The following is a 16,085-nucleotide window of genomic DNA, read 5'->3' as shown; positions in this document are numbered from 1 at the left end:
TAGATGGCTCTGTGAAGGACCTACGTTTGTGGAAATACAATGGTTTTGATCATACTGACAAGGTAGTAGCTAGTCGCAGTAAAACAACACAATTTATGATATAAATATGGTGATCTGTATTGTATTAATGTATATGTAGTGATTATGATCTGTAATTAATTAATCTAATAAATATCTTCTTTAATCTCACCTAAAATGTTGACAAAGGCCCTCATCTTGACTTTTTTTATTTTAATTCATTACAATATTGTGGCTGAGACAGATATAAAATAGTGACTTTTTGAAGTCATTTATTAAGTTAAACCAACTTGAACAGATGGAGTCCCAGCCCTTTACATTCTGCTGGTTTTGAGACGATTCCCAAGTGCGGCTGCAACCTTTATGTTTGACCAGCCACAGAAATATGGCTGTTCTGTTCTGAATTATGTTCAATAATTAGATAATGAAACAAAACATTAGGGACTCATTTTAAAGCTGGCTTTGAACAAAACAGGGTTTCCAAATTGCAAAAGTCATATCTGATGCTCCTCCTTGAACCGTCACCTTATCGTGGTGGAGGAGTTTGAGTGCCCTAATGATCCTAGGAGCTATGTTGTCTGGGGCACTTAGTGCCCCTGGTAGGGTCTCCCATGACAAATTGGTCTTAGGTGAAGGGTGAGACAAAGAACGGTTCGAAGGATCTTTCATGGCAGTTAAAACGAAGAGTCGGAGTACCCGGCCCGGAGGGTTACCGGGGTCCCACCCTGGAGCCAGGCCTGGGGTTGGGGCCCGTGAGCGAGCACCTGGTGGCCGGGCTTTCGCCCATGGGGCCCGGCCGGGCCCAGCCCGAACCGGATACATGGGCTCGTCCAACTGTGGACCCACCACCCGCAGGAGGAACATGAAGGGTCCGGTGCAATGCGAATCGGGTGGCAGACCAAGGCGGGAGCCTTGGCGGTCCAATCCCCGGACAAGAAAACTAGTTTTTGGGACATGGAACGTCACCTCGCTGGCGGGGAAGGAGCCGGAGCTTGTGGCAGAGGTTGAGCGGTACCGGCTAGATATAGTCGGACTCACCTCGACACATTGCATTGGCTCTGGAACCCGAGACCTGGAGAGGGGTTGGACACTCTACTTTGCTGGAGTTGCTCCGGGTGAGAGGCGGAGGGCTGGGGTTGGCTTTTTGTTAGCCCCGAGACTCTCTGCCTGTGTGTTGGGGTTTACCCCGGGGGACAAGAGGGTAGCTTCCTTGCGCCTTCAGGTCGGGGAACGGGTCCTGACTGTTGTTTGTGCTTATGGGCCAAATATCAGTTCAGAGTACCCACCCTTTTTGGAGTCCCTGGGACGAGTGCTAGATAGTGCTCCATCAGGGGACTCCATTGTCCTGCTGGGGGACTTCAATGCTCACGTGGGCAGTGACAGCTTGACCTGGAGGGGTGTGATTGGGAGGAACGGCCCACCTAATCAGAACTCGAGCGGTGTTTTGTTATTGGACTTCTGTGCAAGCCGCAGTTTGGCCATAACGAACACCATGTTCGAACATAAGGATGCCCACCGGTACACTTGGTACCAGGGCAGCCTAGGTCACAGGTCGATGATAGATTTTGTAGTCATATCATCTGACCTGCGGCCATATGTTTTGGACACCCGAGTGAAGAGAGGGGCGGAGCTGTCAACTGATCACCACCTGGTGGTGAGTTGGATCAGATGGCAAGGGAACATGCCGCGTAGACATGGCAGACCCAAACGCATAGTGAGGGTCTGCTGGGAACGCCTGGCAGAAGAACCTGTCAAGACGGTCTTCAACTCCCACCTCCGGCAGAGCTTTGACCACGTCCCGAGAGCAGTGGGGGACATTGAGTCCGAGTGGGCCTTGTTCCACTCTGCGATTGTCGAGGCGGCTGTTGCTAGCTGTGGTCGTAAGGTGGCCGGTGCCAGTCGTGGTGGCAACCCCCATACCCGCTGGTGGACACCAGAGGTTCGGGGAGCCGTCAGGCTGAAGAAGGAGGCCTACAGGGCGTGGCTGGTCTGTGGGTCTCCGGAGGCAGCAGACAGGTACCGGATAGCCAAGCGGGGTGCAGCAGTGGCAGTTGCCGAGGCAAAATCTCGGGCGTGGGAGGAGTTTGGTGAGGCCATGGAGAAAGACTATCGATCGGCTCCAAAGAGGTTCTGGCAAACTGTCCGGCGCCTCAGGAGAGGAAGGCAGCAACTCGCTCACACTGTTTACAGTGGGGATGGGGAGCTGCTGACGTCAACTGAGGCTATAGTCGGACGGTGGAAGGAATACTTTGAGGAGCTCCTCAATCCCACCAATGCGCATTCCGAGGAGGAACCAGAGCTGGGAGGCCTGGGGATGGACTGTCCGATCTCGGGGGCAGAAGTTGCTGAGGTAGTCAAACAACCACACAGCGGCGGAGCCCCGGGGGCGGATGAGGTTCGTCCTGGGTATCTCAAGGCTATGGATGTTGTAGGGCTGTCATGGTTGACACATCTCTACAACATTGCGTGGTCATCGGGGGCAGTTCCTAGGGAGTGGCAGACCGGGGTGGTGGTCCCCATCTTTAAGAAGGGTGACCTGAGGGTGTGTTCCAACTATAGGGGGATCACACTCCTCAGCCTCCCTGGAAAGGTCTACTCCAAGGTACTGGAGAGGAGGGTCCGATCGATAGTTGAATCTCAGATAGAGGAGGAGCAATGTGGTTTTCGTCCTGGCCGTGGAACTGTGGACCAGCTCTATACCCTTGCAAGGGTGATGGAGGGGGCATGGGAGTTTGCCCAACCAATCCACATGTGCTTTGTGGATTTGGAGAAGGCTTATGACCGTGTCCCCAGGGGCACCCTGTGGGGGACACTCCAGGAGTATGGGGTGGGTGGCTTTCTGTTAAGGGCCATTCAGTCCCTTTACCAGAGGAGCGTGAGTTTGGTCCGCATAGCCGGTAGTAAGTCGGACCTGTTCCCAGTGAGGGTTGGACTCCGCCAGGGCTGCCCTTTGTCACAGGTTCTGTTCATAACTTTTATGGACAGAATTTCTAGACGCAGCCGTGGTGTGGAGTGTGTCGAGTTTGGTGGCAGGAGAATCTCGTCTCTGCTTTTTGCGGATGATGTGGTCCTCCTAGCTTCATCCAGCTCTGACCTTCAGCTCTTGCTGGGTAGGTTCGCGGCCGAATGTGAAGTGGCTGGGATGAGGATCAGCACCTCCAAATCTGAGACCATGGTTCTCGACCGGAAAAGGGTGGCTTGCCACCTCCGGGTTGGGGGAGAGGTCCTACCTCAAGTGGAGGAGTTTAAGTATCTCGGGGTCTTGTTCACGAGTGAGGGTAGGAGGGATCGGGAGATCGACAGGTGGATTGGTTCGGCATCTGCAGTGATGCGGACGCTGAGCCGATCTGTCGTGGGGAAGAGGGAGCTGAGCCAGAAAGCCAGGCTCTCGATATACCGGTCGATCTACGTCCCAATCCTCACCTATGGTCATGAGCTTTGGGTAATGACCGAAAGAACGAGATCGCGGATACAAGCGGCCGAAATGAGTTTCCTCCGTAGGGTGGCCGGGCTCAGCCTTAGAGATAGGGTGAGGAGCTCGGACATTCGGGAGGGACTCGGAGTAGAACCGCTGCTCCTCCGGATCGAAAGGAGCCAGTTGAGGTGGTTTGGGCATCTGGTCAGGATGCCTCCTGGACGCCTCCCCGGGGAGGTGTTTCGGGCATGTCCTGCCGGCAGAAGGCCTCCGGGTCGACCCAGGACACGTTGGAGAGGTTACATCTCCAATCTGGTCCGGGAACGCCTTGGGGTCCTGCCGGAGGAGCTGGTGGACAAGGCCGGGGAGAGGATGGCCTGGAGCTCCCTAGTTGGGATGCTGCCCCCGCGACCCGGACCCGGATAAGCGGACGAAGACGAAGACGAAGATGAAGACATATCTGATGCAAAATTCATGATTTATAAAGAAAAACTTGATGACGGACAAATTTGTCCCTCATTCTCCTCCATCTCTTCATGCACTCGCCACCTCTAAGCCCACGTTCCCTGTCATTTCCGTCCAAGAATAAATCTTTTCACTCTTCCAGTCACGGGTAAATATAACGTTCATATTTGTAGAGCCATTCCGGGAGGTACTCTTCATATATGCCACTAGATATCTTCGGCTCTCTTTATGTTTTGAGTTTTGAGTTCCACGAAAATAAACAATCAATGATGAACTAGTGTCTGCATCTCAACCTGCAGAAAGGGACACACAACAATACAACAAGAGCAAACTATCACTGCGTCAACCTGATGAGGAAATTTAAAATCAACATTGTTTTACTGAACAATCACAAGATAATAAATCACAGTGCATTTAGTGCCAACCACAGCCTTAAGACATGTGTTGAACGTGCCAAAGTCCATACTTATGAGAGCACCATGTGGGCACCTGTGTGCGTTCACATGCTTGTATATGAAAGGTTTCTCGTTAGGAGCGTCCAATAGACAGTGTGAGGGGCCACGGATCTGCCCCCCCCCCCACCCCCACCCCTACCCCAAAGATGTGTAGGAGATGGAAGGAGCTCCAAGCCCCAGAGATCCAGGAGCTGCCCAGAGCGCAGGGACCCCAGGGAGACTGCAACCAGAAAAGCCCCTGCCTCCTCTCGAGAGGCGCAGCGGATCGCCTCGGGGGACCACAACCAGCAGCCGGCAGAGTCCCGGGAGATATCACCGGCAAGCCCACAGGCCCGCACCCAGCTTCACACCCCCAAGCCGGCCGAGCCCAGAACCCAGCGACCCGGGACCCAGGGGCGACCAGCCCCGCCGGGGACCCAGCAGAGCCCAGGGACCCAGATCCCACCAGGCAGCCAATGGGATCGATCAGACAGATGGCAAAAATCCCGGGAGACGCGAACACTCAGGCAGACCAAGGCATCGCACTCCACAACAAATGTGGCAGGGGAAGCAAAGATGTGTAGCAGCACAAGAAGTCCCAGGAGAGGGGAGGCGTCCAAGACCCCACCTGACATATACAGCCATACACTCCCTCTCTCATGCTCACACATACACATACAACCTAAGACTTACAAAAATGAAAGTTAGACACCCATAGTTAGATTAACTTGTTAAATCAACAAATACTGATCTGGTGTGGTTTAAGATCTGAAATGAATCATTGCAGGAAATGTATTCATTTTAACACATCATTGATTAGATGCACAGATTATTCAAACATTTTAGGATTTAAACATCTTGTTCATTCAACACATTTGATTATATCATCCTATAAGTTGTAAAGTCATTTATGATTCAAGTAAGATGAAGTTTATTCTGAGTGAAAAATGCAGGAGTCTCTGCACATCTCCCAGAATGCACCAACAAAAAGGCGACTGATTGCCGATGAAAAACACCTATGCAGGATGGTGGCTCTCAGTCCTCAGTCAAACAGGAACAGCACAGCAAGCTCTACTCATGAACTTTACTCTAAAGACGCCAGTGGTTGGTAAATATTTCTGGTTTATGTTAGTGAAGTGCTTAAGTTGTACGTGGAGAGTATTCCGTTCAAGTGTCAGAGTTATCAACCTGATGAAATCATGCATTGATCAACTTGAAACCAACAAATCTCAGAGTTGAAAAATAAAAGTTGATGAAAAGCAAAATCAAGAGTTGTCCCTGAGTGTCCCTTTGGGGTAGAACTAGTGTGGAGCTTAACAATGAGCTCCAGCAACCCCAATACACACACAAAAAAAGAATTGACCCAAACAAGCAATTCCATTCAGCTTGGAACTGAAAAGGTTCAAACAACTGGGTCATCTGAGTAGATAAATAAACAAAGGACTCTCTGATGCTGAAAAACAACAACATTATAGAGAAGCCTCTTCAACAATTGCTGCAAACATACATTTTTAATGATTAGGTGACCTGTAGTCAACTCAGTAGTACACAGAAAATGCCTTGCATGTAGAGGAATCATAAAGAATGAAAAAGTAGTTTTAAAAAAAGTAAAATATATCTGAAATCTGTCTGAATATGAACACATAAGGCCAGAAAGACAAAAATGGCCACTCATCTGCTTTTCCCTGTTTTGCTTTTAATGGCATGTAGCAACCACCATAAAGTCCCCCATATAAGTGCTGGATTACTCATAAATCACTCATTAATACAACATGAACATTTGAAGATAACATTAACGGACAATTATATTCTAACACTCCAATGATGTGCTAATGTATAGTTTGTGTCAGTCCTGTGTCTTTTGTTTCTCCAGTCCACCCCATGTTTTCTCCCTCCTAGGTGTGCTTCCCCTCCATGTTCCTTTCATACCCCATCTTCCTTGTCTCCAGTTCCCTCAGACTTCTCTCAGGTTTCTCATTCCATTTCCTGTTACCAGTCCTAACAAATTCCTATTGCCTGACCACTTAGCATTAGTTTGTTTCTCCAGTTTTCCTCTCATCTTTGTTAAATCCCTGTTCAGTATCGTTTTGTATCAGTGTCTTTTGACCCCGTGTTTCCTTAGCAGTTGCTTTGTTCTTTTATAATTGTAGCTTATCAAAGGTCAAGTTTTCATCAACATGAACAGAAATTAACTTTTAATTTGCTGACACAAACTGCATCACACATCCGGGGACGCATTACATCTGTATGGCCTCCAAGAAAGAACACAGGGATATGAGACGTGCAAACAGTCAAAGAAGCCATATCTTTTCTCAAGGCTGTAGTTCTCATTGGTGATGGACCAATTAGACCTCCATTTACTCAGCTTTAACCCAACACTCATCCTGTATATTAATTTGTATAATGTAGGTGTAGAGGGTAAATGTTGTTGCTTTTAAGCTTAATATATTACCTTTACTTATGTCCAATAAGCTGTGATACTCTATATAGATATAGAATATCAACCTGCTTGGTCTTTGGATGTTTAATCAGAAGATTCTAGGATTCTTTGCTTTTTTCAAGGATCAAACACACTTCGTCTCAATTCAGACAGAGTCAGGTTTATAAAAGATAAGAAATTTATTTTCTAAACAAATAAAAACATGACAAGTTAACCAAGGCTACTGTGATGGATGAATCTAAGAGGATGTGATGTGATGTATGGTGATTTAATGATGTGTGTTCATCAGAACCTTGTATCTAGAAGAACTGAGTTCTGGGTGTGAAAAGGAATTTGGTTTGCATTAAACTATGAAGTTGGTTCTTATCAAAATGGCATCAGACGCAATCATGTGTGTTCTACCTCACCCTTTTTGGAGACCCTCTTCGCAGATCCGGAGGTCAGGGAGGTCAGATGACCTCTGGGCACCCAGGTCCAGTAGACTGACCGCAGTATCGACTTCTCCAGTCCAGAGATGTTGGCAGGCACACAGGTTGGAACTAGTTTGCGTCTAGAAGACTCTTAAGGAGTCAGAACTGTATCAGCTTTGTTCTGCAGGAACCGTTTGTTGTGTCAGCTTCAGCGTGTAGCAGGGTTTTTGACAGCTTGTCAAAATGCTCTGGGTTGAAGAGGGTTCGCTCCGGATGGCCTGTCCATAGCTTTCTCTAGAAATGACTCACCGTCAAGTGAGCTCTGCTTTAATATTCTCATATTTTGATTTCTTGGCCAACCGGGATGTGCCATGTTGTTAACAAGCAAACCTCAGAACATCACACCTTCTTTCAGATACAGGATGCTCTGATTTGTGGCTAAGAAAATAACTTTATGTCATGACGTTTAACTTAACTTTAATTAATCTCTAATGAGTGTAGATAATGATTCCCTTGTCATATCAAACATTACTGATCATCATATATATAAATCTTTCAATGTAATAAGTTAGCGCGACTCGGGTTGCGAATGACCACAGTCACCAATTCTTCAGAATTGTGTTTACTGAAACTCTAATTTCCCTCTGGGATTAATAAAGTATCCTTGAATTTGAATTTGAATAACATTCATTTCAAACTTCAGTAATTCAAGCACAGATTAATCAAGACATTATTATTATTCATCTAACATTTGTTGATTTCATTTCACGACTGATTAACTCATATGAGCTGAAAATAGTAACTTTTTTCAGAGAGTGAGCAATCCTGGGGTGTTATCAAAAGAAGGCTTTGTTTGGGAGCACAGCCTAACATCTTGTTCCTCCTGAAATGTCAACAAGGCTGCAGTATCCTTCTGGGTTTGTTGGAAGCTAGGATGTAAAATCCACTTTAGAGAATGGAATTTATGTCTGCAGATGACCGGTGGCATGTAGGTCAATCTGTAGGTGAAAATTGACCATTGCTGGACGTAACATGGTACTTTACTTCTACATTTCAGTGTCCCCTTCTCTTTTAAATCTGTATCATGGCCACATTAAAATGGTCATATTTTACAAAATTCATTATATAAATTAAGCAGTGGCGGTTCTACATGGAATTACTCCCTGGGCGAGGCCCCCTTTGAGCTCCCCCCACCCCCCCACCACCACCTGCATGCAGGTCCGACCGTCCGTGTGGTTAGAAAATTTCCTAGGTGCGCGTTGCAGAAATTTTGGGCCGTGCGGAGGCGCAGTGGAGGGGCGTGGTTGTTAAAATGACGCAAAATGACGCAACTTTTCCGCGCGAAGTTGTGCGGACTCACGGACGCGTCAAGCATAAACCAACCTTAACCATGCGGACGGTCGGACACGGAAAAACATGGCGGATTGGCAAGAACTAGTATGGCAGAGGTTCGTAAATACAGACATTTGTATGATTCAGCTCTCAGAGATCACTGTGATCAACATGTTGTAAATAATTCTTGGAGAGAAATAGCTCGCACTGTCGGAAAAGACGAGGACGTTGTTAAAAATGCTGAAATGCCATATTGTAAACAACTGTAATTTATACTTCTACTATGGTGCAGTGTTGGATGCATGCTGTAGAGCTCCATGCTGCCCCGTTCAGTTTGGGAGAATATTGGCTCACCGCAGAGACAAGCCGCACGAACCATAAACACTGCGAGCTGTGAAGCGCGTTCCATCCGCGAGCCGCATCACCAAGCGGAAAGTGAATGCGTCAAGCATAAACCAAGCTTCAGTCAGCAGGAGTGCCTGCAGCTGCAGTGGGCGCCAACTTGCTATTTCCAATCCAGACGCTGTGATATGACAGATAATAGAAAACCTCGGTGCGGCGCAGATTTCTTTCTTTTTTATTTTTTACTCAGCGCTTGTGCGCCCCTTTTGTGTCATGAAAAAATGCCGCCCCGGGCAACTGCCCTGTCTGCCCGTGCCTAAAACCGCTACTGAAATTAAGTTTTGGATTTTCTTGACTTTTTTCTGACGTGTGAACAAAATCAATTTCCCTTAAACGGAATCTGAAACATCTTTTTTTTCTCCTTAACATGCTTCTTTCACCTCACCCATGCTTTAACATTTTGCTAAGAAAATTAAATATTTGTAGTTTGTGTGCTAAGAAATAAGCAAACTGTCCAAAACATCTATACTAATGTTTAAGTAAATGTCTTCAGACATGCACTCGCGCGCACACACACACACACACACACACACACACACACACACACACACACACACACACACACACACACACACACACACACACACACACACACACACACACACACACACACAAAACCCAACACAAGATGTATGTTATCAATTACATGGTCTACTAGATAGTGTTTGTGCAAAATAATAAACAAGCCTCACCACATGTGGCTGTGTGTTTTGAAAAGTTATCATCTTTCTTCTTCAAAGGGATCCGAGCATCTGGAGAGGCCTACAGGTTTACCTTTTGATAGGTGCTTACATACACTCACCTAAAGAATTATTAGGAACCGCATACCAATAGTGTCTGACCCTCTTTCGCCTTCAGAACTGCCTGAATTCTATGTGGCATTGATTCAACAAGGTGCTGACTGTAACACTGCCGATGGAAAACAATGTGATGCTGAGGTCACATGGAAAATGCATCTATTACGTTACATGCATCTGGTGGAAAGCCCAGGTTAGCTAGAGGCAGTTTGGTCTGCATGAGGGTTGTGGATGATCCTGCTTCAGGGCTGTGGCTGGATCTGAGCTCCGGTTCAGTCAAGTCCTATAGGTGAACACGGCAGCAGCAGCTCAGGAGGTTGAGCGGGTTGTCCGGTAATCGGAAGGTTGGAGGTTAGATCCCAGCTCTGGATATCGAATTCTGCTGTTGTGCTCCTTGGCAAGACACTTAACCCTCCTTGCCTGCTGGTGGTGGTCGGAGGGACCGGCGGCGCCAGTGCTCAGCAGCCACGCCTCTGTCAGTGCACCCCAGGGCAGCTGTGGCTACATTGTAGCTCATCCTCACCAGTGTGTGAATGTGTGTGTGGATGAATGACACACTAGTGTAAAGCGCTTTGGAGTCCTCTGACTTGGAAAGGCGCTATACAAGTGCGGGTCATTTATCACTAATCATTCAACAGGGCTGTCTGATGAGATATAGAGAACATGAAAACAGTCCAGGAATTAAAATCACAACATCTGTGGTGTCAAACAAACTAGTGGAAGGATTGCATCTGACACCCTTTTTTCTGCTTGACAAACCTGCTGACAGTGGATGGAAATGTGTTTTTCTGTTGACAAAAAAAAAAAAAAAAAATCTGTGACTTCATGTAAAATGCAAAGATCTGTTTTTGTGCCAACATGTTTGAATTTGCCTTTTCACATATTTTATGAGCAAGCTGCAGAGTTTTGAGTTCAGCAGAGTCCATGAGGTTAATATTTGATCATTGTAATGATGTAACTGTCTTTGTGCCGTCTGCCACAAAGATCTTGTGAAACACTCTTTTTGCCCTTTCCTCTTCACATTTCTTATAATCTTCACCAGCTTCAGCTCTGTCATAGTTTGCTCTCAGAAGAGATCCAAGTGTCATCCTGTCTTCCCTCTTGTCTGTCTCCCACTTCTTGGTCTCAGGCCAGTGCAGTTCACCTTTTATCATCCTGTCTCCTCAACTGTCTGATCTCCCCTCCCTCATCTTTCTCATCCTCTGTTCAATTCCTTACTCACTCCTCTTCAGCTGTCTTGCTGGACGGCTCTCTCGGCCCACTCTGTCCTCGGCCTCACTTCCTGATAACAAGTAGGGCGGTGTGACGCTGCGCTCCGATGGCTTCCTTGCTGCACAAGAAGAGTGGGAACCATCAACAGGGAGAAACAGATGCACACACACTTTTTATTTGGCCTTGAGCTGGCCTGAATCAATTCAATTTTATTCTTGCTTGTCTTTGTTTTATTAGGTGAAAATAAACAGTAAACACATGGCCATAAATAATTCAATTCAAGTTTATTTATATAGCGCCAAATCACAACAAGAGTCATCTCAAGGCACTTCACATAATAAACATTCCAATACAGGCCAGTTCATTAAGCCAGTCAGAAAAAAAGTTGCCTATATAAGGAACCCAGCAAATTGCATCAAGTCACTGACTAGTGTCAGTGACTTGATGCAATCCTCATACTAAGCAAGCATTTGGTGACAGTGGAGAGGAAAACTCCCTTTTAACAGGAAGAAACGTCCAGAGGATCCTTGCTCAGTATAAGCAGCCATCCACCATGACTCACTGGGGATGGAGAAGACAGAGCAGACACACACATATCTACACAACATATACACCAAGTAGTGTTTCTATGGTTACATTGTGATTTCTTAGTTAAAATTCTATTTAGTGGGAGACAAACTTTATTGTATTTATCCTAGAGAATCTATAATTAAACAGGTAAACTAGTAGTAGCACATTCAATGTCAGTGTAAGTAAAAAGTTATTATCAGGAGAGGGAGAATGTTTAAGTGGTTAGCAGCAGTGTGCTAGTCGATGGCCCCCTCCATGAGGTCACCACAGCTCAGCAGAACATCATTGTAGCTTCTTCTGGGGAGAAAAACACTTAGAGAAAAAATAAAGATAACAGCTGAAATTGCAGAAAATAATACAGTTAAAGAGCAGATTGTAGAAGAAAGTAGTCGAGTGTGGAAAGTGGTCTATATGTCCTCCAGCAGTCTAAGCCTATAGCAGCATAACTACAGAGATAACTCTGGATAGCCTAGCCTTTTTAGATGGAGGCATGTTGGAGGCAGGGCAAGGAGCCGTCTTTACCGACTGTACACTCCACCTCCCTCTACTCCCCCACTTGTCCAGATCTGGGCTAACATCAGATTTTAACCATAGACCCCATCAAATAAAAATGTTTTAAGCCTAGTCTTAAAAGAAGACAAGGCGTCTGCTTCACAGACTAAAGCTGGGAGCTGGTTCCACAGGAGAGAAAAAAAATGAACTAGTTCAAAGTTCAGTTCATACATTTTAAACCAAACTAGTTCGTTTCTTAGTTCCTATTTTAAAACTTTTTGAGGTTCACTGTTTCAAAAACGAACTAGTTCATAGTTCTTTTTTCTCGTGTGTGTGTGTGTGTGTGTGTGTGTGTGTGTGTGTGTGTGTGTATATATATATCTTTCTGCATGGAGTTTGCATGTTCTCCCTGTGCATGCGTGGGTTCTCTCCGGGTACTCCGGCTCTCCGGGTACTCCGGCTTCCTCCCACAGTCCAAAAACGTGACTGTTAGGTTGATTGGTCTGTCTAAATTGTCCTTAGGTGTGTGTGTGCATGATAGTTTGTCCTGTGTGTCTCTGTGTTGCCCTGTAATGGACTGGCTCTCTGTCCAGGGTGTACCCTGCCTGATTGCCCGTTGACCGCTGGAGATAGCTACCAGACACACACACACACACACACACACACACACACACACACCCACACCCCGGCGACCCCACGTGGCAAGTAACCCACTACATACAGAATCAGTTCGCAGACTACGGTGAAAGTTTAATAATTTATTAATGGAGAAACCAAGGGAGCAGCATAAATGTAGCTGAGATCTTCAACAGGAGTCAGGTGCGGGAATCTGCAGAAAGATGGAGGTTATAGATCCAGCTCGAAAAGGGCAACCAGGAATTTTAGTGATCTTTGAGAACTTACAGTCTGAGAGGAAATGGCTCGAGGGGGGAAGGTGGTCCGGTCTGGGTCGATGAAGCTTTCTAGGAGCAGGGATCCAGAGTTGGAGGTGGAGAGAGCTGAGCGTGAAGATGGTGCAGATCCAGGTGAGTATCGGTGGGCTACTGGAGGTGGAATTGGCCAGGGAGGGACTGTGATGACCCTCGTCCCCTCGGTCCTCCTCGTCATCTATATCTGCGCCTGCTGTCCCCACTGCTGAGTTTTCAGCACCTGGGAAAGTTTCCAGAGCAGCTCACTCTCCCTCAGTGGCAGTCCAGGACCTTGGAGAGAGGCACGCCAGAAACGGCAGCAGCTGATCCGAATCAGCCATCAAGCAGCCCACAGGACTTTAAAGAGGAGCACAGCAGACAGTCGAGGAGATCCAGAGCTAGTCTGTGATTCTCCTGAGCTCTGTTACCGTTCATTGCTAAGGTTAAACTGTGGTTTACGCTCGTTTAGGGTTTTCTTATAGGAAGTAGGTTTAGTTCCTCTTCGGCAGGTTAGCTGACAGAATGTCGGTTTTCATTTTGGTGTTTTTGTCCCCATTGGACTTTGAGCCGGGGATTTTTCCATTAGGTGGTTTTTACTTAGTTAGGCTAAAAGCCGTTTTTTGTAAGCAGTTATCCGCTTACTTTTTCAGTTTCCATCTTTTCATCTTTCATCACCGTTCCCTGTTGTAAGCCTTATTTTGCTTTTAGAAACGGACACCCTTTATTAATAAACCCTTTTGTTTTTACTCTCACCACCTCGTTATTTATCCTCTCACACACACCTCCACCTATTTTTCTGTGTTAGTTCCCTCATCCTATATATATATATATGTGTGTGTGTATCTTATGAAATAATTTTCCAGTAGTTGGCACCCGTTCAGTCCTCACTCATACCCAGCTGCAGTTTTTACCCTAGAGTATATTCTCAATTACATGAGGAAAACATTATTTTAACTGTTTTTAATGGGAAATTATTAAACAATCTTAGGAAGCAGGCTCAGGTAGCAAACTCAAAGTGCAATATTAAAAGTGCAAAACATTAAAACATGTCTAATATTTCAGTTAAGTCCCTTTTCAATTTTTCTGAATGAACTTTGACTCCTGCACATAGCATAGACGTAGAAGAGTAGACGCCACACCAACCGCTACTGCCTATGTTAGGCCGCATTTGCGGGTTCTACTTTTTTAAAACTCTATGGTTAACAGGATGTTATAGTTAGGGTTTAGCTCCGGAAAAGCTCTGTGGAGATCTGGAGCTAGAACGGCGAAAGAACGCGTTCATAAACCCGTTCACGCACACCAGGACGAACGCACTCACTTTTACGTTCGTCAGGCAAAATACGAACGAGTTCAGTTCACGTTCATCAAAAAAAAAAAAAAAAAAAAAAAAATTCACAAACAATCGTTCAGTGAACGTGTTCGGGCACAACACTGGAGACAGGTTTTGCTTTAAGTTCTACTAAATGGACACTAAGGGGTGCTAAAAGCAAGCCCAAACTGCCTAGTCTCCCTTTAAAGAGAGGTTCATGTGAGTGACAACAGCTGCATTTTCTTTTATGTCCAATCTACATTGACCCTGTCCCTCACACACTGAGATCAGAGACGCGTCACTAATCAGTCAGCGGTGGAAGCTTTTTCTAAATTATTTTAGCAAGTGATTTTATCCAATCACTTAATCAGCTGGTAAACAGAAGGAACAGTCACTGGATAAATGAAAATGTTTACAGTTTCAGAAGGGCATGCCTTATAGCCGTCAGGTGCTGGGAATCAACTAGGTAACAAAATCATAGGCCACCTTTTAACAATCTGACCCAAAAAGCTGATCATCCTAAAATGTGTGGAATCATCGCTGAAATAAACCAATTTTTGTTCACATCAAAATGAAGTAATAAATGTTGGCCTGTCCATCTGAGGCTGTATTAACAGTGATCTTGTTTTTGCCTCTCAGAATCATCTTCACCACTGTGGCTGCTCTAACTTGGATGATTCACTCTCAGCAGAAGCCTGCGGCAGGATGGTGGCGTTGAAGGGGCGAGGCAGTTCATGTCATCTTGACAGGAAGCATCCATTTAGCTGAAGTCTCGTTGAACTCACTCTGAACGTTGACCTTTTCAACCAAATCTCAGCAGTATATTAAAAATAAACATTTTAGAAACAAACATTTGATTTTATAACAACAACAAAAAGTCAAATGAACAATTGTCTGTGGAAAAATTAAAATAACACCAACATATTTGCGGCTCTATCATTTTTAGCGTATTATGGTGCAGCTGCATGCTGATGTCAGCATTTCGCTCCCAGCACAGTTGGACTTAAGTAGAAGCTTACAGAAGCCCCTTGAGAGGTTTTAGAGTCTTAATCTTGTTATGTTTATGCAAGAACATGAAAGTCGGACAGCATTTCAATATTTTGCCGCAACTGCTTTAATGCAGTGTCAGAGATTAGCAGGGAAAATGGGCTGGACAAGATGTTCATTCACTGCAGGCAGAAGTAAAGAAAGGGTATGAAATAGTTTCAGAAGCAGGTGGGATCAAATTAAATGCCGGACGAGATGGTAAAAGAGCGAGATAGCAGGGAGAGAGAGAGAGAGAACAAAGCAGAGAGGGTGATAAGAGGATGATGGGGAAGGAGAAGGAGAATCCTCTGGGGAGCAATTAAAGGCCATCTTTCATTTTAAACACATGTTGAAGTGCTTATATAGTAATATGCCTAAACTTTATATTTTCATTGAATAAAAGAAAGATATTTGAAAATAAAATGAGTTATTAATGATCCAACTCTGCTTAACCAAGCTAATCCCGTTTAAAATGGCACGTCTAGCTGGAAAACTGAAGTTTTTCTTACAGACTAGCTCTGAATCCTGTCTGCCATTGACCACTGGAGCTGGAAAGATGCAACAGAGAGACATTTAAAAAGCAACAAGCTTTCTTAAGAAGAGAACAAATGGAAAAGTGTTTTTATTTATTAGCGGAAACCCTAAACAGTGTAGCATCATGAATGGCCTCATATTTGTGACCCAAAGGTCATTCTTTCCCAGCTGGGTCAAGTTGTAACTTTGTCCCACAGATTACCCGTCAGGAGCCGTGATGTCTGCTGAACACCATCTTAATCTGGGTGCTGTTCCGTCCCAAGATGAAGGATACTTCAAGATTTTAAAATAATAATTTTAATATAATAATTTAATAAACTG

The sequence above is a fragment of the Nothobranchius furzeri genome, chromosome 12, assembly GCF_043380555.1.
Source record: "Nothobranchius furzeri strain GRZ-AD chromosome 12, NfurGRZ-RIMD1, whole genome shotgun sequence".
NCBI classification, from domain to species: Eukaryota; Metazoa; Chordata; class Actinopteri; order Cyprinodontiformes; family Nothobranchiidae; genus Nothobranchius; species Nothobranchius furzeri.
This window is presented reverse-complemented; position numbering follows the sequence as displayed.